Source organism: Pristiophorus japonicus, chromosome 4, assembly GCF_044704955.1.
Source record: "Pristiophorus japonicus isolate sPriJap1 chromosome 4, sPriJap1.hap1, whole genome shotgun sequence".
Taxonomy (NCBI): Eukaryota; Metazoa; Chordata; class Chondrichthyes; family Pristiophoridae; genus Pristiophorus; species Pristiophorus japonicus.
This window is the reverse complement of record NC_091980.1, coordinates 177,784,753-177,801,387: the sequence shown is the minus strand read 5'-3', so window position 1 is coordinate 177,801,387 and position 16,635 is coordinate 177,784,753. Positions and strand designations below refer to the sequence as shown.

At 57.5% G+C, this 16,635-nt stretch overlaps 1 protein-coding gene across 1 annotated transcript in view; it reads left to right on the top strand.

The window, feature by feature from the left end:
- Positions 1-16,635, top strand: part of LOC139263178 (pleckstrin homology domain-containing family G member 3-like) — a 221,497-nt gene that overhangs the window by 146,488 nt on the left and 58,374 nt on the right. The gene's annotated exons all lie outside the window — the stretch shown is intronic.

Genomic DNA, 16,635 nt, shown 5'->3' with positions numbered 1-16,635 from the left:
AGTTGGGATTGTTCTCTTTAAGGGAGATTTATTAGAGGTGTTCAAAGGGGGTTTTGATAGAGTAGATCGGGAGTAACAGTTTCCACTGGCAGGAGGGTCGATAACCAGCGCACACAGATTTAATATCAAAAAGAACCAGCGTGGGGGGCGGGGGGGGATGATTATTTTTTCACACAGCGAGTTGTTATGATCTGGAATGCGCTGCCTGAAAGGGTGGTGGAGGCAGATTTAATAGTAACTTTTGAAAGGGAATTGGATATATACTTGAAAAGGAGAAGTTTGCAGGACTATGGGCAAAGAGTGGGACTAATTGGAGAGCTCTTACAAAGGACCAAATGAGCTCCTCCTGTGCTGTAAGATTCATTACTCGGTAATGAGTGGGGGGTCCAAGGAAGGGGATTAGTAAAAAAGCACCTGACACATCAGCCGGAGACAGGAAGCAGGGGCGTTGGTGTGTGTGCACAAACCTGAGACTGCCACAGGAATCCGGCCTTCACTCTTAACGCAGGCCGCCTATTGGCACCAGATCGAGGCAATTGTGGCTTTGGGCATCTAGCCAACAAAATCGCTCAAGTGCACAGCGACCATCCCATTGGGCAACTGGCCAAGTCTGTCAGGAGCTCAAAAGACACAGTAATAAGGCAGCAGTTTGGGAGGGAACCTCCAAGGGGCTCAGAGATGCAGTCTGCTCACCACTTATTGCTTCGGTGTGACTGGGGGTTAAAGACTCGCACATACTCTCACTCTCTCACTCTCTCACATTCATGCTCGTGCACTCTCTTGCGCACACCCTCTCGCATGCTCTCTCGCTCACTGTCGCGCGCTCACACACTCGCTCACTGTCGCGCGCTCACACACTCGCTCACTGTCGCGCGCTCACACACTCGCTCACTGTCGCACTCACTCACTCGTTCACTGTCGCGCTCACACACTCGCTCACTGTCGCGCGCTCACACACTCGCTCACTGTCGCGCACTCACACACTCGCTCACTGTCGCGCGCTCACACACTCGCTCACTGTCGCGCGCTCACACACTCACTGTCGCGCGCTCACACACTCGCTCACTGTCGCACTCGCTCACTGTCGCGCTCACACACTCGCTCACTGTCGCGCTCACACACTCGCTCACTGTCGCGCGCTCACTCACTCGCTCACTGTCGCGCTCACGCACTCGCTCACTGTCGCGCTCACACACTCGCTCACTGTCGCGCTCACGCACTCGCTCACTGTCGCGCTCACGCACTCGCTCACTGTCGCGCTCGCTCACTGTCGCGCTCACTCACTTGCTCACTGTCGCGCTCACTCACTCGATCACACACTCGCTCACTGTCACGCTCACTCACTCGCTCACTGTCGCGCTCGCTCACTGTCGCGCTCACTCACTCGATCACACACTCGCTCACTGTCACGCTCACTCACTCGCTCACTGTCGCGCTCACACACTCGCTCACTGTCGCGCTCGCTCACTGTCGCGCTCACTCACTCGCTCACTGTCGCGCTCACTCACTCGATCACACACTCGCTCACTGTCACGCTCACTCACTGTCGCGCTCACACACTCGCTCACTGTCGCGCGCTCACACACTCGCTCACTGTCGCGCTCGCTCACTGTCGCGCTCACTCACTCGCTCACTGTCGCGCTCACTCACTCGATCACACACTCGCTCACTGTCACGCTCACTCACTCGCTCACTGTCGCGTTCACGCTCTCGCTCACTGTCGCGTTCACGCTCTCGCTCACTGTCGCGCTCACACACTCGCTCACTGTCGCGCTCACTCACTCGTTCACTGTCGCGCTCACTGTCGCGTTCACGCTCTCGCTCACTGTCGCGCTCACACACTCGCTCACTGTCGCGCTCACTCACTCGCTCACTGTCGCGCTCACGCACTCGCTCACTGTCGCGCGCTCACGCACTCGCTCACTGTCGCGCGCTCATGCTCTCGCTCACTGTCGCGCTCACGCACTCGCTCACTGTCGCGCTCACGCACTCGCTCACTGTCGCGCTCACGCACTCGCTCACTGTCGCGCTCACGCACTCGCTCACTGTCGCGCGCTCACGCACTCGCTCACTGTCGCGCTCACTCACTCGCTCACTGTCGCGCGCTCACACACTCGCTCACTGTCGCGCTCACGCACTCGCTCACTGTCGCGCTCACGCACTCGCTCACTGTCGCGCTCACTCACTCGCTCACTGTCTCGCTCACTGTCGCGCTCACTCACTCGCTCACTGTCTCGCTCACTGTCGCGCTCACTCACTCGCTCACTGTCGCGCGCTCACTCACTCGCTCACTGTCTCGCTCACTGTCGTACTCACGCACTCGCTCACTGTCGCGCGCTCACTCACTCGCTCACTGTCGCGCTCACGCACTCGCTCACTGTCGCGCTCACACACTCGCTCACTGTCGCGCTCACGCACTCGCTCACTGTCGCGCTCACGCACTCGCTCACTGTCGCGCTCGCTCACTGTCGCGCTCACTCACTTGCTCACTGTCGCGCTCACTCACTCGATCACACACTCGCTCACTGTCACGCTCACTCACTCGCTCACTGTCGCGCTCGCTCACTGTCGCGCTCACTCACTCGATCACACACTCGCTCACTGTCACGCTCACTCACTCGCTCACTGTCGCGCTCACACACTCGCTCACTGTCGCGCTCGCTCACTGTCGCGCTCACTCACTCGCTCACTGTCGCGCTCACTCACTCGATCACACACTCGCTCACTGTCACGCTCACTCACTGTCGCGCTCACACACTCGCTCACTGTCGCGCGCTCACACACTCGCTCACTGTCGCGCTCGCTCACTGTCGCGCTCACTCACTCGCTCACTGTCGCGCTCACTCACTCGATCACACACTCGCTCACTGTCACGCTCACTCACTCGCTCACTGTCGCGTTCACGCTCTCGCTCACTGTCGCGTTCACGCTCTCGCTCACTGTCGCGTTCACGCTCTCGCTCACTGTCGCGCTCACACACTCGCTCACTGTCGCGCTCACTCACTCGCTCACTGTCGCGCTCACTGTCGCGTTCACGCTCTCGCTCACTGTCGCGCTCACACACTCGCTCACTGTCGCGCTCACTCACTCGCTCACTGTCGCGCTCACGCACTCGCTCACTGTCGCGCGCTCACGCACTCGCTCACTGTCGCGCGCTCATGCTCTCGCTCACTGTCGCGCTCACGCACTCGCTCACTGTCGCGCTCACGCACTCGCTCACTGTCGCGCTCACGCACTCGCTCACTGTCGCGCTCACGCACTCGCTCACTGTCGCGCGCTCACGCACTCGCTCACTGTCGCGCTCACTCACTCGCTCACTGTCGCGCGCTCATGCTCTCGCTCACTGTCGCGCTCACGCACTCGCTCACTGTCGCGCTCACGCACTCGCTCACTGTCGCGCTCACTCACTCGCTCACTGTCTCGCTCACTGTCGCGCTCACTCACTCGCTCACTGTCTCGCTCACTGTCGCGCTCACTCACTCGCTCACTGTCGCGCGCTCACTCACTCGCTCACTGTCTCGCTCACTGTCGTACTCACGCACTCGCTCACTGTCGCGCGCTCACTGTCTCGCTCACTGTCGCGCTCACTCACTCGCTCACTGTCGCGCTCACTCACTCGCTCACTGTCGCGCTCACTCACTCGCTCACTGTCGCGCTCACTCACTCGCTCACTGTCGCGCTCACTCACTCGCTCACTGTCGCGCTCACTCACTCGCTCACTGTCGCGCTCACTCACTCGCTCACTGTCGCGCTCACTCACTCGCTCACTGTCGCGCTCACTCACTCGCTCACTGTCGCGCTCACTCACTCGCTCACTGTCTCGCTCACTGTCGCGCTCACTCACTCGCTCACTGTCTCGCTCACTGTCGCGCTCACTCACTCGCTCACTGTCGTGCTCACTGTCTCGCTCACTGTCGTGCTCACGCTCTCGCTCACTGTCGTGCTCACGCTCTCGCTCACTGTCGTGCTCACGCTCTCGCTCACTGTCGTGCTCACGCTCTCGCTCACTCACTCGCTCACGCTCTCGCTCACTGTCGCGCTCACGCTCTCGCTCACTGTCGCGCTCACGCTCTCGCTCACTGTCGCGCTCACGCTCTCGCTCACTGTCGCGCTCACGCTCTCGCTCACTGTCGTGCTCACGCTCTCGCTCACTGTCGCGCTCACTCGCTCACTGTCGCGCTCACTCACTCGCTCACTGTTGCACTCACTCACTCGCTCACTGTCTCGCTCACTGTCTCGCTCACTGTCTCGCTCACTGTCTCGCTCACTGTCTCGCTCACTGTCGTGCTCACGCTCTCGCTCACTGTCGCGCTCACTCACTCGCTCACTGTCTCGCTCACTGTCTCGCTCACTGTCTCGCTCACTGTCTCGCTCACTGTCTCGCTCACTGTCTCGCTCACGCTCTCGCTCACGCTCTCGCTCACGCTCTCGCTCACTGTCGTGCTCACGCTCTCGCTCACTGTCGTGCTCACGCTCTCGCTCACTGTCGTGCTCACGCTCTCGCTCGCTCACTGTCTCGCTCACTGTCGCGCTCACGCTCTCGCTCACTGTCGCGCTCACTGTCGCGCTCACTGTCGCGCTCACTGTCGCGCTCACTGTCGCGCTCACTGTCGCGCTCACTGTCGCGCTCACGCTCTCGCTCACTGTCGCGCTCACTCACTCGCTCACTGTCGCGCTCCCACTCGCTCACTGTCGCGCTCACTGTCGCGCTCACGCTCTCGCTCACTGTCGCGCTCACTCACTCGCTCACTGTCGCGCTCCCACTCGCTCACTGTCGCGCTCACTGTCGCGCTCACTGTCGCGCTCACTGTCGCGCTCACTGTCGCGCTCACTGTCGCGCTCACTGTCGCGCTCACGCTCTCGCTCACTGTCGCGCTCACTCACTCGCTCACTGTCGCGCTCACTCACTCGCTCACTGTCGCGCTCCCACTCGCTCACTGTCGCGCTCACTGTCGCGCTCACTCACTCGCTCACTGTCGCGCTCCCACTCGCTCACTGTCGCGCTCACTGTCGCGCTCACTGTCGCGCTCACTGTCGCGCTCACTGTCGCGCTCACTGTCGCGCTCACTGTCGCGCTCACGCTCTCGCTCACGCTCTCGCTCACTGTCGCGCTCACTGTCGCGCTCACTCACTCGCTCACTGTCGCGCTCACTCACTCACGCACTCGCTCACTGTCGCGCTCACGCACTCGCTCACTGTCGCGCTCACGCACTCGCTCACTGTCGCGCTCACGCACTCGCTCACTGTCGCGCTCACGCACTCGCTCACGGTCGCGCTCACGGTCGCGCTCACGGTCGCGCTCACGGTCGCGCTCACGGTCGCGCTCACGCTCTCGCTCACTGTCGCGTTCACGCACTCGCTCACTGTCGCGCGCTCACGCACTCGCTCACTGTCGCGTTCACGCACTCGCTCACTGTCGCGCGCTCACGCACTCGCTCACTGTCGCGCGCTCACGCACTCGCTCACTGTCGCGCTCACTGTCGCGCTCACTCACTCGCTCACTGTCGCGCTCACTCACTCGCTCACTGTCGCGCTCACGCACTCGCTCACTGTCGCGCTCACGCACTCGCTCACTGTCGCGCTCACGCACTCGCTCACTGTCGCGCTCACTCACTCGCTCACGCACTCGCTCACTGTCGCGCTCAAGCACTCGCTCACTGTCGCGCTCACGCACTCGCTCACTGTCGCGCTCAAGCACTCGCTCACTGTCGCGCTCACGCACTCGCTCACGGTCGCGCTCACTGTCGCGCTCACTGTCGCGCTCACTGTCTCGCTCACTGTCTCGCTCACTGTCGTGCTCACGCTCTCGCTCACTGTCGCGCTCACGCACTCGCTCACTGTCGCGCTCAAGCACTCGCTCACTGTCGCGCTCAAGCACTCGCTCACTGTCGCGCTCACGCACTCGCTCACTGTCGCGCTCACGCACTCGCTCACGGTCGCGCTCACTGTCGCGCTCACTGTCTCGCTCACTGTCTCGCTCACTGTCGTGCTCACGCTCTCGCTCACTGTCTCGCTCACTGTCTCGCTCACTGTCTCGCTCACTGTCTCGCTCACTGTCTCGCTCACTGTCTCGCTCACTGTCTCGCTCACTGTCTCGCTCACTGTCTCGCTCACTGTCTCGCTCACTGTCGTGCTCACGCTCTCGCTCACTGTCGTGCTCACGCTCTCGCTCACTGTCGTGCTCACGCTCTCGCTCACTCACTCGTTCACTGTCTCGCTCACTGTCGCGCTCACTCACTCGCTCACGCTCTCGCTCACTGTCGTGCTCACGCTCTCGCTCACTGTCGCGCGCCCACTCGCTCACTGTCGCGCGCCCACTCGCTCACTGTCGCGCTCACTGTCGCGCTCACTGTCGCGCTCACTGTCGCGCTCACTGTCGCGCTCACTGTCGCGCTCACTGTCGCGCTCACTGTCGCGCTCACTGTCGCGCTCACTGTCGCGCTCACTGTCGCGCTCACGCTCTCGCTCACTGTCGCGCTCACTCACTCGCTCACTGTCGCGCTCCCACTCGCTCACTGTCGCGCTCCCACTCGCTCACTGTCGCGCTCACTGTCGCGCTCACTGTCGCGCTCACTGTCGCGCTCACTGTCGCGCTCACTGTCGCGCTCACTGTCGCGCTCACTGTCGCGCTCACTGTCGCGCTCACGCTCTCGCTCACTGTCGCGCTCACTGTCGCGCTCACGCTCTCGCTCACTGTCGCGCTCACTCGCTCACTGTCGCGCTCACGCTCTTGCTCACTGTCGCGCTCACTCGCTCACTGTCGCGCTCACGCGCTCGCTCACTGTCGCGCTCACTCGCTCGCTCACTGTCGCGCTCACTCGCTCGCTCACTGTCGCGCTCACGCGCTCGCTCACTGTCGCGCTCACTCGCTCGCTCACTGTCGCGCTCACTGTCTCGCTCACTGTCTCGCTCACTGTCGTGCTCACGCTCTCGCTCACTGTCGTGCTCACGCTCTCGCTCACTGTCGCGCTCACTCACTCGCTCACTGTCTCGTCTCGCTCACTGTCTCGCTCACTGTCTCGCTCACTGTCTCGCTCACTGTCTCGCTCACTGTCTCGCTCACTGTCTCGCTCACTGTCTCGCTCACTGTCTCGCTCACTGTCTCGCTCACTGTCTCGCTCACTGTCTCGCTCACTGTCTCGCTCACTGTCTCGCTCACTGTCGTGCTCACGCTCTCGCTCACTGTCTCGCTCACTGTCTCGCTCACTGTCTCGCTCACTGTCTCGCTCACTGTCTCGCTCACTGTCGTGCTCACGCTCTCGCTCACTGTCTCGCTCACTGTCTCGCTCACTGTCTCGCTCACTGTCGTGCTCACGCTCTCGCTCACTGTCGTGCTCACGCTCTCGCTCACTCACTCGCTCACTGTCTCGCTCACGCTCTCGCTCACTGTCGCGCGCCCACTCGCTCACTGTCGCGCTCACTGTCGCGCTCACTGTCGCGCTCACTGTCGCGCTCACGCTCTCGCTCACTGTCGCGCTCACTCACTCGCTCACTGTCGCGCTCCCACTCGCTCACTGTCGCGCTCACTGTCGCGCTCACGCTCTCGCTCACTGTCGCGCTCACTCACTCGCTCACTGTCGCGCTCACTCACTCGCTCACTGTCGCGCTCACTGTCGCGCTCACTGTCGCGCTCACTGTCGCGCTCACTGTCGCGCTCACTGTCGCGCTCACTGTCGCGCTCACTGTCGCGCTCACTGTCGCGCTCACAGTCGCGCTCACGCTCTCGCTCACTGTCGCGCTCACGCACTCGCTCACTGTCGCGCTCACGCACTCGCTCACTGTCGCGCTCACGCACTCGCTCACTGTCGCGCGCTCACGCACTCGCTCACTGTCGCGCTCACGCACTCGCTCACTGTCGCGCTCACTGTCGCGCTCACTCACTCGCTCACTGTCGCGCTCACTCACTCGCTCACTGTCGCGCTCACTCACTCGCTCACGCACTCGCTCACGCACTCGCTCACTGTCGCGCTCAAGCACTCGCTCACTGTCGCGCTCACGCACTCGCTCACGGTCGCGCTCACGGTCGCGCTCACGGTCGCGCTCACGGTCGCGCTCACGGTCGCGCTCACGGTCGCGCTCACGGTCGCGCTCACTGTCGCGCTCACTGTCGCGCTCACTGTCGCGCTCACTGTCGCGCTCACTGTCGTGCTCACGCTCTCGCTCACGCTCTCGCTCACGCTCTCGCTCACGCTCTCGCTCACTGTCTCGCTCACTGTCGTGCTCACGCTCTCGCTCACTGTCGTGCTCACGCTCTCGCTCACTGTCGTGCTCACGCTCTCGCTCACTGTCGTGCTCACGCTCTCGCTCACTGTCGTGCTCACGCTCTCGCTCACTCACTCGTTCACTGTCTCGCTCACTGTCGCGCTCACGCTCTCGCTCACTGTCGCGCTCACTCACTCGCTCACGCACTCGCTCACTGTCGCGCTCCCACTCGCTCACTGTCGCGCTCCCACTCGCTCACTGTCGCGCTCCCACTCGCTCACTGTCGCGCTCCCACTCGCTCACTGTCGCGCTCACTGTCGCGCTCACTGTCGCGCTCACTGTCGCGCTCACTGTCGCGCTCACTGTCGCGCTCACTGTCGCGCTCACTGTCGCGCTCACTGTCGCGCTCACTGTCGCGCTCACTGTCGCGCTCACTGTCGCGCTCACTGTCGCGCTCACTGTCGCGCTCACTGTCGCGCTCACTGTCGCGCTCACTGTCGCGCTCACGCTCTCGCTCACTGTCGCGCTCACTGTCGCGCTCACTGTCGCGCTCACTGTCGCGCTCCCACTCGCTCACTGTCGCGCTCACTGTCGCGCTCACGCTCTCGCTCACTGTCGCGCTCACTGTCGCGCTCACGCTCTCGCTCACTGTCGCGCTCACTCGCTCACTGTCGCGCTCACGCTCTTGCTCACTGTCGCGCTCACGCGCTCGCTCACTGTCGCGCTCACGCGCTCGCTCACTGTCGCGCTCACTGTCGCGCTCACTCGCTCGCTCACTGTCGCGCTCACTCGCTCGCTCACTGTCGCGCTCACTCGCTCGCTCACTGTCGCGCTCACTCGCTCGCTCACTGTCGCGCTCACTCGCTCGCTCACTCACGCGCTCACGCACTCGCTCTCTCACGCGCTCACTGTCGCGCCCGCTCACTCGCTCACTGTCGCGCCCGCTCACTCGCTCACTGTCGCGCCCACGCACTCGCTCACTGTCGCGCCCACTCACTCGCTCACTGTCGCGCCCACTCACTCGCTCACTGTCGCGCCCACTCACTCGCTCACTGTCGCGCTCACTCACTCGCTCACTGTCGCGCTCACTCACTCGCTCACTGTCGCGCTCACGCACTCGCTCACGGTCGCGCTCACGGTCGCGCTCACGGTCGCGCTCACGGTCGCGCTCACTGTCGCGCTCACGCTCTCGCTCACTGTCGCGTTCACGCACTCGCTCACTGTCGCGCGCTCACGCACTCGCTCACTGTCGCGCGCTCACGCACTCGCTCACTGTCGCGCGCTCACGCACTCGCTCACTGTCGCGCTCACGCACTCGCTCACTGTCGCGCTCACTGTCGCGCTCACTCACTCGCTCACTGTCGCGCTCACTCACTCGCTCACTGTCGCGCTCACGCACTCGCTCACTGTCGCGCTCACGCACTCGCTCACTGTCGCGCTCACTCACTCGCTCACTGTCGCGCTCACTCACTCGCTCACTGTCGCGCTCACTCACTCGCTCACTGTCGCGCTCACTCACTCGCTCACGCACTCGCTCACTGTCGCGCTCACTGTCGCGCTCACTGTCGCGCTCACTCACTCGCTCACTGTCGCGCTCACTGTCTCGCTCACGCACTCGCTCACTGTCGCGCTCACTCACTCGCTCACTGTCGCGCTCGCGCACTCGCTCACTGTCGCGCTCGCTCACTCGCTCACTGTCGCGCTCGCGCACTCGCTCACTGTCGGGCTCGCGCTCTCGCTCACTGTCGGGCTCGCGCTCTCGCTCACTGTCGGGCTCGCGCTCTCGCTCACTGTCGGGCTCGCGCTCTCGCTCACTGTCGGGCTCGCGCTCTCGCTCACTGTCGGGCTCGCGCTCTCGCTCACTGTCGCGCTCTCGCTCTCGCTCACTGTCGCGCTCTCGCTCTCGCTCACTATCGCGCTCGCAATGTCGCGCTCTCGCTCTCGCTCACGCACTCGCTCACTGTCGCGCGGTCACGCATTCGCTCACTGTCGCGCGCTCACGCACTCGCTCACTGTCGCGCTCACTCTCACTCTCAGTCCAGCATGAAGGGCATTGGGATAGTCGATTCTAGAGGTAACAGAGGCATTGATGAGGGTTTCAGCAGCAGATGAGCTGAGGCAGAGTGTTTGGGAAGTGGAAGTAGGAGATCTTGGTGATGGAGCAGATATGGCATTGAAAGCTCATTTCAGGGTCAATAGAACTTCAAGTTTGCGAACAATCTGGTTCAGCCAGTGGCCTGAGAGACGGATGCAGTCGGTGGCTAGGCAGCGGAGTTTGTGGCAGGGAGTCGAGACAATGAGGGATAAATATTGGCCAAGGGTGGAGACGGGCGATGTTACAAAGGTGGAAGTAGGCAGTCAGCAGCTTAGCTTGGGGTCCAGTAAGGTGGTGAGTGTGCGAACAATCTGATTCTGCCTTAGAGTGGCCAGGGAGCAGGGGTGGCGATAAAGGTACAGAGTTTCTGATGGGGACCGAAAACGAAAGCTTCAGGCTTCCCAATGTCCAACTGGAGGAAATTGCAGCTCCTCCAGAAGTGGATGTGGGACAGGCAGCCTTACAACACAGGCAGTGGAGGGGTGGAGAGAGAGAGAGAGAGGTGGTGCAGAGGTAGAGCTGGGCGTTGCCAGCGTGTGCGTGGAAGCTGACCCCATGACTGGATGAGGTAGATGCAAGAAAGGAAGAACCAAAGACTTGTATTCATGTCACGCCTTTCACAACCTTAGGACGTCCCAAAAGGTTATACAACCAATTAAGTACTTTTAGAGGTGTAGTCGCTGTTCTAATGTAGGAACTGCAGCAATCAATCTGTACACAACCAACTCCCTCAAACAGGAATGTGATGATGGCCAGATAATCTGTTTTAGTGATGCTGATTGAGGGATAAATATTGGCCAGGACACCAGGGTGAACTCTCTTGCTCTTCTTCGAGAGAGCAGACAGGACCTCGGTTAATGTCTCATCCGAAGGATGGTACCTCTAACTGTGCAGCACTCCCTCAGCACTGCACTGGGAGTTGCAGCCTGGATTCTTGTGCTCAAGTCCATTGAGTGAGGCTTAACCCACAACCTTTTGACTCAGGCGAGAGTGCTACCACAGTGCGGAGATTGGGGCCCATGTGTGGATCCTAGGGAGGACTCCTGAGCTGGCAATGTAAGGTGGGAAGAGAAACCATTGGTTGAGATGCTGAGATTGGTGAGAGTGGACCAAACGTGAACAGCCCCTGGTACCGAGCTGGACAATGGAGGAGAGGCGTTGGAGGAAAATGGTGTGGTCAATTGTGTCAAAAGCAGCAGAGTTGAAGGCAGCGTGTTCTTTCCAGATGGAGTCCTTGAGCAGGGCTGTCCAAAGCACAGATATTGTCAGAGGGAGTTGGATGATGACTATGAAACTGTTTAAACACATGGAGCTGTGTTTAAGAGTGATGCATCAAAATCAGTTCGGTTTTTAAACCAAAATGAGTGAGCTTTACCGCCATTGATTGCAATTTGATGGATCTGTATGTGAGAGAGATACTGTAGGTTAAACAAAGGTTACAATAGGTAAATGTGGAACTGCCACGTTAAGGCTGGAGCTTATGTTTAATGGTCAGCTGAGTGGGAATAGTTGACACAAACCAAAGGTGAATCTGAGGTCGTTACAGTTCCCGCAAGGCCCCATTTGGTTTCTATTTGTTAATCATTCCTTCAAACATTGGTTGACAGGTGATCTGCGCTCATTCTCTCTCTCTCTCTCTTTCTCTATCTCTTTCACACTCTCTCCTTCTCACACTCTTTCTCAGTCTTTCTCTATCTCTCATTTTCTTTATCTTTTCTCTCATTTTATTCCTTCTCTTTTCTCTTTCTCTCTTTTCCTTTGTTCTCTCTTCTCTCATTTTCTCTCTCTTTTTTTTTTTCTCTTACATTTTCTGTCAGAAAGGGAATAATTCTCGCAGTGACACCGCAGGCGGTCCTGTGCCCCCGTGTCTCATTCTTAATAAACTCCACTTGGCAGTAGGCCTGGGCTTCAGAACTTTTTTTTAACCAGTGGCTATTTTAATTCCAAACTAAGCCTTTGGCTGTGGGAAAATTTTCCTGGTGACAGTGGCTAGTTACAGTCGAATAGGAGGCCTAACGTCTGCTTTTATGGAGGAGGGAAGTGGAGAGGAAGAAAGGCCTGTATATTCCAGGACTGAGATCTGAAAATGAAGGGACGGGTGATCGAGAGTTGAGGTTATAGGTGCCAGCTGCAAATGTATTGTGTCATTTGCTCTCATGCCTTTGAGTCAGAAGGTCGTGGGTTCAAGAGACCTGAGCACATAATCCAGGCTGACATTTCAGTGCAGTGCTGAGGGAGTACCGCACTGTCGGAGGTGCCGTCTTCAGATGAGAGGTTAAACCGAGGCCCCGTCTGCCTTCTCGGGTGGATGTTAAAGATCCATGATGCTATTCAAAAAAAGGGCAGGGGAGTTATCCCCGGTGTCTCTCAACAAACATCACAAACAGTTTATCTGGTCATTTATCACATTACTGTTTGTGGGAGCTTCCTGTGCATAACAACAACGACCACTCTTCATAAAATACTTCATTGGCTGTGAAGTGCTTTGGGGCATCCTGAAGTCATAAAAGGTGATATATAAATGCAAGTCTTTCTTTTGTTTGTTCTTTCGTTCTCTCGTTCTGTCTTTCATTCTTTCTCTCTTTCTGTCTTTGAACCTTCACTATTACCTTGTTTGATGGTCATTGTGTGAAGTATCCATGCAGCAAGACCTTGTGGGTACAAAGATTTCATACTGACGGTTGCAGTAATCAGGCTTTCATCTTCTCTGCATTAATTGATGTCTTGCCTGAGTGCAATGGATCTTTCATCAGGTTACTAAGGAAACAGTTTGTTTCAAGAGGATTGCGTTGAAGAGTTCCTAATAAGAGAGTTCAATTGAAAACATTTCTTTTTGAAAATTAATCAGAGCATTCAACATGAAAAGGGCCGATTATATGATAGTCTTGTGTCAAAAGGAATAGAACCTGACTAAAAAGGAAAGAACTTGCATTTATATAGTGCCTTTCACCACTTCAAGCCATCCCAAAGCGTTTCACAGCCAATTGTAATGTAGGAAACACAGCAGCCAATTTGCGCATAGCAAGATCCCACAAACTACATTGTGATAAGTGACTATGTTTTAGTGTTGTTGATTGGGGGATAAATATTGATCAGGCACTGGGGGGAACTCCCCTGCTCTTCCTCGAAATAGTACCATGGGATATTTTAAGCCCATCTGAGAGGACAGACGGGGCCTCGGTTTAACGTCTCATCTGAAAGAAAGCAGCTCTGACAGTGCAGCACTCCCTCAGTACTGCATTGGGAGTGCCAGCTGAGGTTTTGTGTTCAAATGTCTGGAGTAGGAGTTGAACCTACTTGAACCAACTTCTGATTATATTTTTGATCCCTTTAAGGAGGGCTTGTTTTGTTCCCCAGGCATCAACCATGGCTCAGTGGTAGCGCTTTTCCTGAGACAGAAGCTTATGGGCTCAATCCCCACTCCAGAGAATTGATCACGTAATCAAGGCTAACACTCCTGTACACTACTGGGGGAGTGCTGCACTGTCAGAGGTGCTGACATTCAGATGAGACGTTGAACCGAGGCCCCACCTGCCTTCTCAGTGAGTGCGAAAGATCCCACGGCACTATTTCGAAGAAGAGCAGGGGGGTTTCTCCCGGTGTCCTGGCCACATTTTATCCCTCAACCATCATCACTAACTGTAATGATCTCATTGCTGTTGGTGGGAGCTTGCTGTGTGCAAATTGGCTGCCGCGTTTCCTACATCACAACAGTGACTACAATTCAGAATGGTGCTTCATTAGCTGTAAAGCACTTTGGGATTTTCTGAGTTGGTGAAACGCACTGTATGAGAATTCTTTCTTTTTCTTGGACTGCCGATGTGTTGACCAGAAGGATGTAGCTGGAAGCAGCCATGGGCAGGCTTAGTCTATCAGTTGACTGCCTCTAAATGTAAGCCTTTTCTGCCTTGGTCTTGAGGTGTTTAATGACCTTCACAATTCACTGAGTGGAAACTGGGCACTGTCCAGTGTCCCATTCCATTCACCTGTCACATGGCTGTGTGTGTGTTTAATGTTCGAGCAGGTGCGTGCCAGTAATTCAGAGCTAATGACGAAAGCTGAGATACTGTTGCCCTTCACACAGGATGTTTACATTGTTCAAACAACAGCCCTGTCCGCCCAGCTCACTGACTCCAAGTACTTCATCGACGAAGCAGCCTTGAGTAAACGGCAGGAATGTGGGGTACCCACCGACAGCTCTCATCTCCCCTCCCATTACCACCTCCACACTTCCCCCTCCCCCGTGATCCCTCCCCCTCCTCCATGATCTCCTCTCCCGCTGTCGTCGCCCTCTAAACCTCTGTACACCCCCTCACCCCCCTAGTCTCACCCCCCCCCTTTCACTCCTGTCTCACCCCCACTTTCCCCCCCACTTTCACCCCCCCTTTCCCCCCCCAGTCTCACCCCCCCTGTCTTCCCCCCCCCCCCCCCAACCTCACCCATCCCTCTTCCCCCCCCCCCCTCCCCAGTCACACCCAACCCCCTCCCCCTCCAGTCACCCATCCCCCTCCTCCAGTCACCCGCCCCCTCCCCATCGTCACCCCACCATTACCTGCTCCCCTCCCCCATCACCTCCGTCTCCCCCAACCCTCCCACCTATGCTGAACTTCAGGTCCGCCAATAGTGGCCACATTTTTCTACCTCACACAGCACACAGCTGCAGGCCACTCAACCAAGAGAGCCATCACGTTTCAGTCCTATCCTTGTCTTAACAACCACCTATGCACATTTCCCAGTAAGAAACACTGAATGCCAATCATGAACAGAAGGCTTGGCAGGTTTCTTTTCTCCACCCCTCCCCCTCCTTGCCTCGGGGCTCTGAGGTTAATTGTAGGTGCCACCCCAGCTGAGAGTAGCAGATGCGACACAGGCTGGATAGTTACCCTGGTACCCTCCTGGCTCAGTGTCCGACTGAGCCCCAGGAGTGATGTCCAGTCTGCTGTTTGGTGCGGTAGGAAGGGAGCCCTCCATGGAATGGTCTCTCCAATTTCCGGATGTATTTACAGGTGTAATTTGATTCCGTCTCACACCAATGCTTAAACAGTATGCTCTGCAGATTGGGTGTTAAGGTCAAAGCGGTGCCAATCTCGCTCTGGTTCCTGATGAATTTAGATGTTAGGTGGGACCCTGGCACGAGATTTGTTTTGCAGCGACACAAACCCACTTTGCAGCAACTACACTAAATCACTTCACGGCAATGCTACAGTCATGTGAATGAACCCTAAGGTGGTAGTGCTGAGATACTTCGCCGTTTCTGTAGACAACTTCCCAGAGGAGCTGGCACCAGACCATGTTTATCTTGAAATATTTCCCCAGGAAAGCTCTTCAGTGCCTCAGGTTGATGGGCTCTGCCAAGGCCTCTATCTCTGTCAATCAATATCTGCTAATCTGCTGCTTTTTCAGCTTGCAATCTTCTAGATACAGAAGGAATCTTGGCAGAGACGTTATGAGGGCAGCTTTGTGTCTGTACTGCACACTCTTACCTTTCCGTCGCGGCACCTTTGTTGCCGGAGAGAGAATGAGTCTTGAATCGAGGGAAATGCTTTTTTAAAAAAAAAGTAAGGTAGCTGGATTAACTTGGTGTCGGCCTTGGCACAATGGTAGCACACTCGCCTCTGAGGTGCCATCTTTCGACTGAGACGTTAAACCGACATTCCGTCTACCCTCTCAGATGGACGTGAAAGATCCCAGGGCACTATTTCGAAGAAGAGGAGGTGAGTTCTCCCCAGTGTCCAAGCCAATACTAATCCCCCTCGACCAATATCACTAACTGATCATTTACCTCATTGCTGTTGGTGGGTGCTTGCTGTGCGCAAATGGCAACCGCATTTCCGAGCGACTATGCTTCAAAAGTACTTCATTGGCTGTAAAGCACATTGATAAATGGGGTAGTGAAAGGCGCAATATAAATGCAAGTTGTTATACATACAAATCTTTCTTTAACGTTATTCGTGGAGAACCATGTGGGCTGTTGCACTATACTGACCAGGCAGAAGCTCAGAGTGAACCTGTGACAGCTAGCTGATCTTGGCTGGTGAGGTGGGAGTTGTACTGTAGTTGGCCAGTACCACTGAGTTGGGGAAGGGTGAATCAACCAAGGTTTTTGGGCCTGATTACTGTCACAGTGACCCCTGCTGGACAGTGTGTGGCGTTTGGATGCTGGACAGCCTCAAGTTTGGCTGTGGTGACCCCACCATAGAGCATCCTCTGACCCTCACTGTCTGCTCTGACAAGGGCGAGGTTCCAGAGGGCTGCGCCCGGGAGTCAGCACTTTCAGGGATAACATTTGCATTTACATAATAGCACCTTTTAAGGTGGGGCAAAAAAGGCCCGAGATG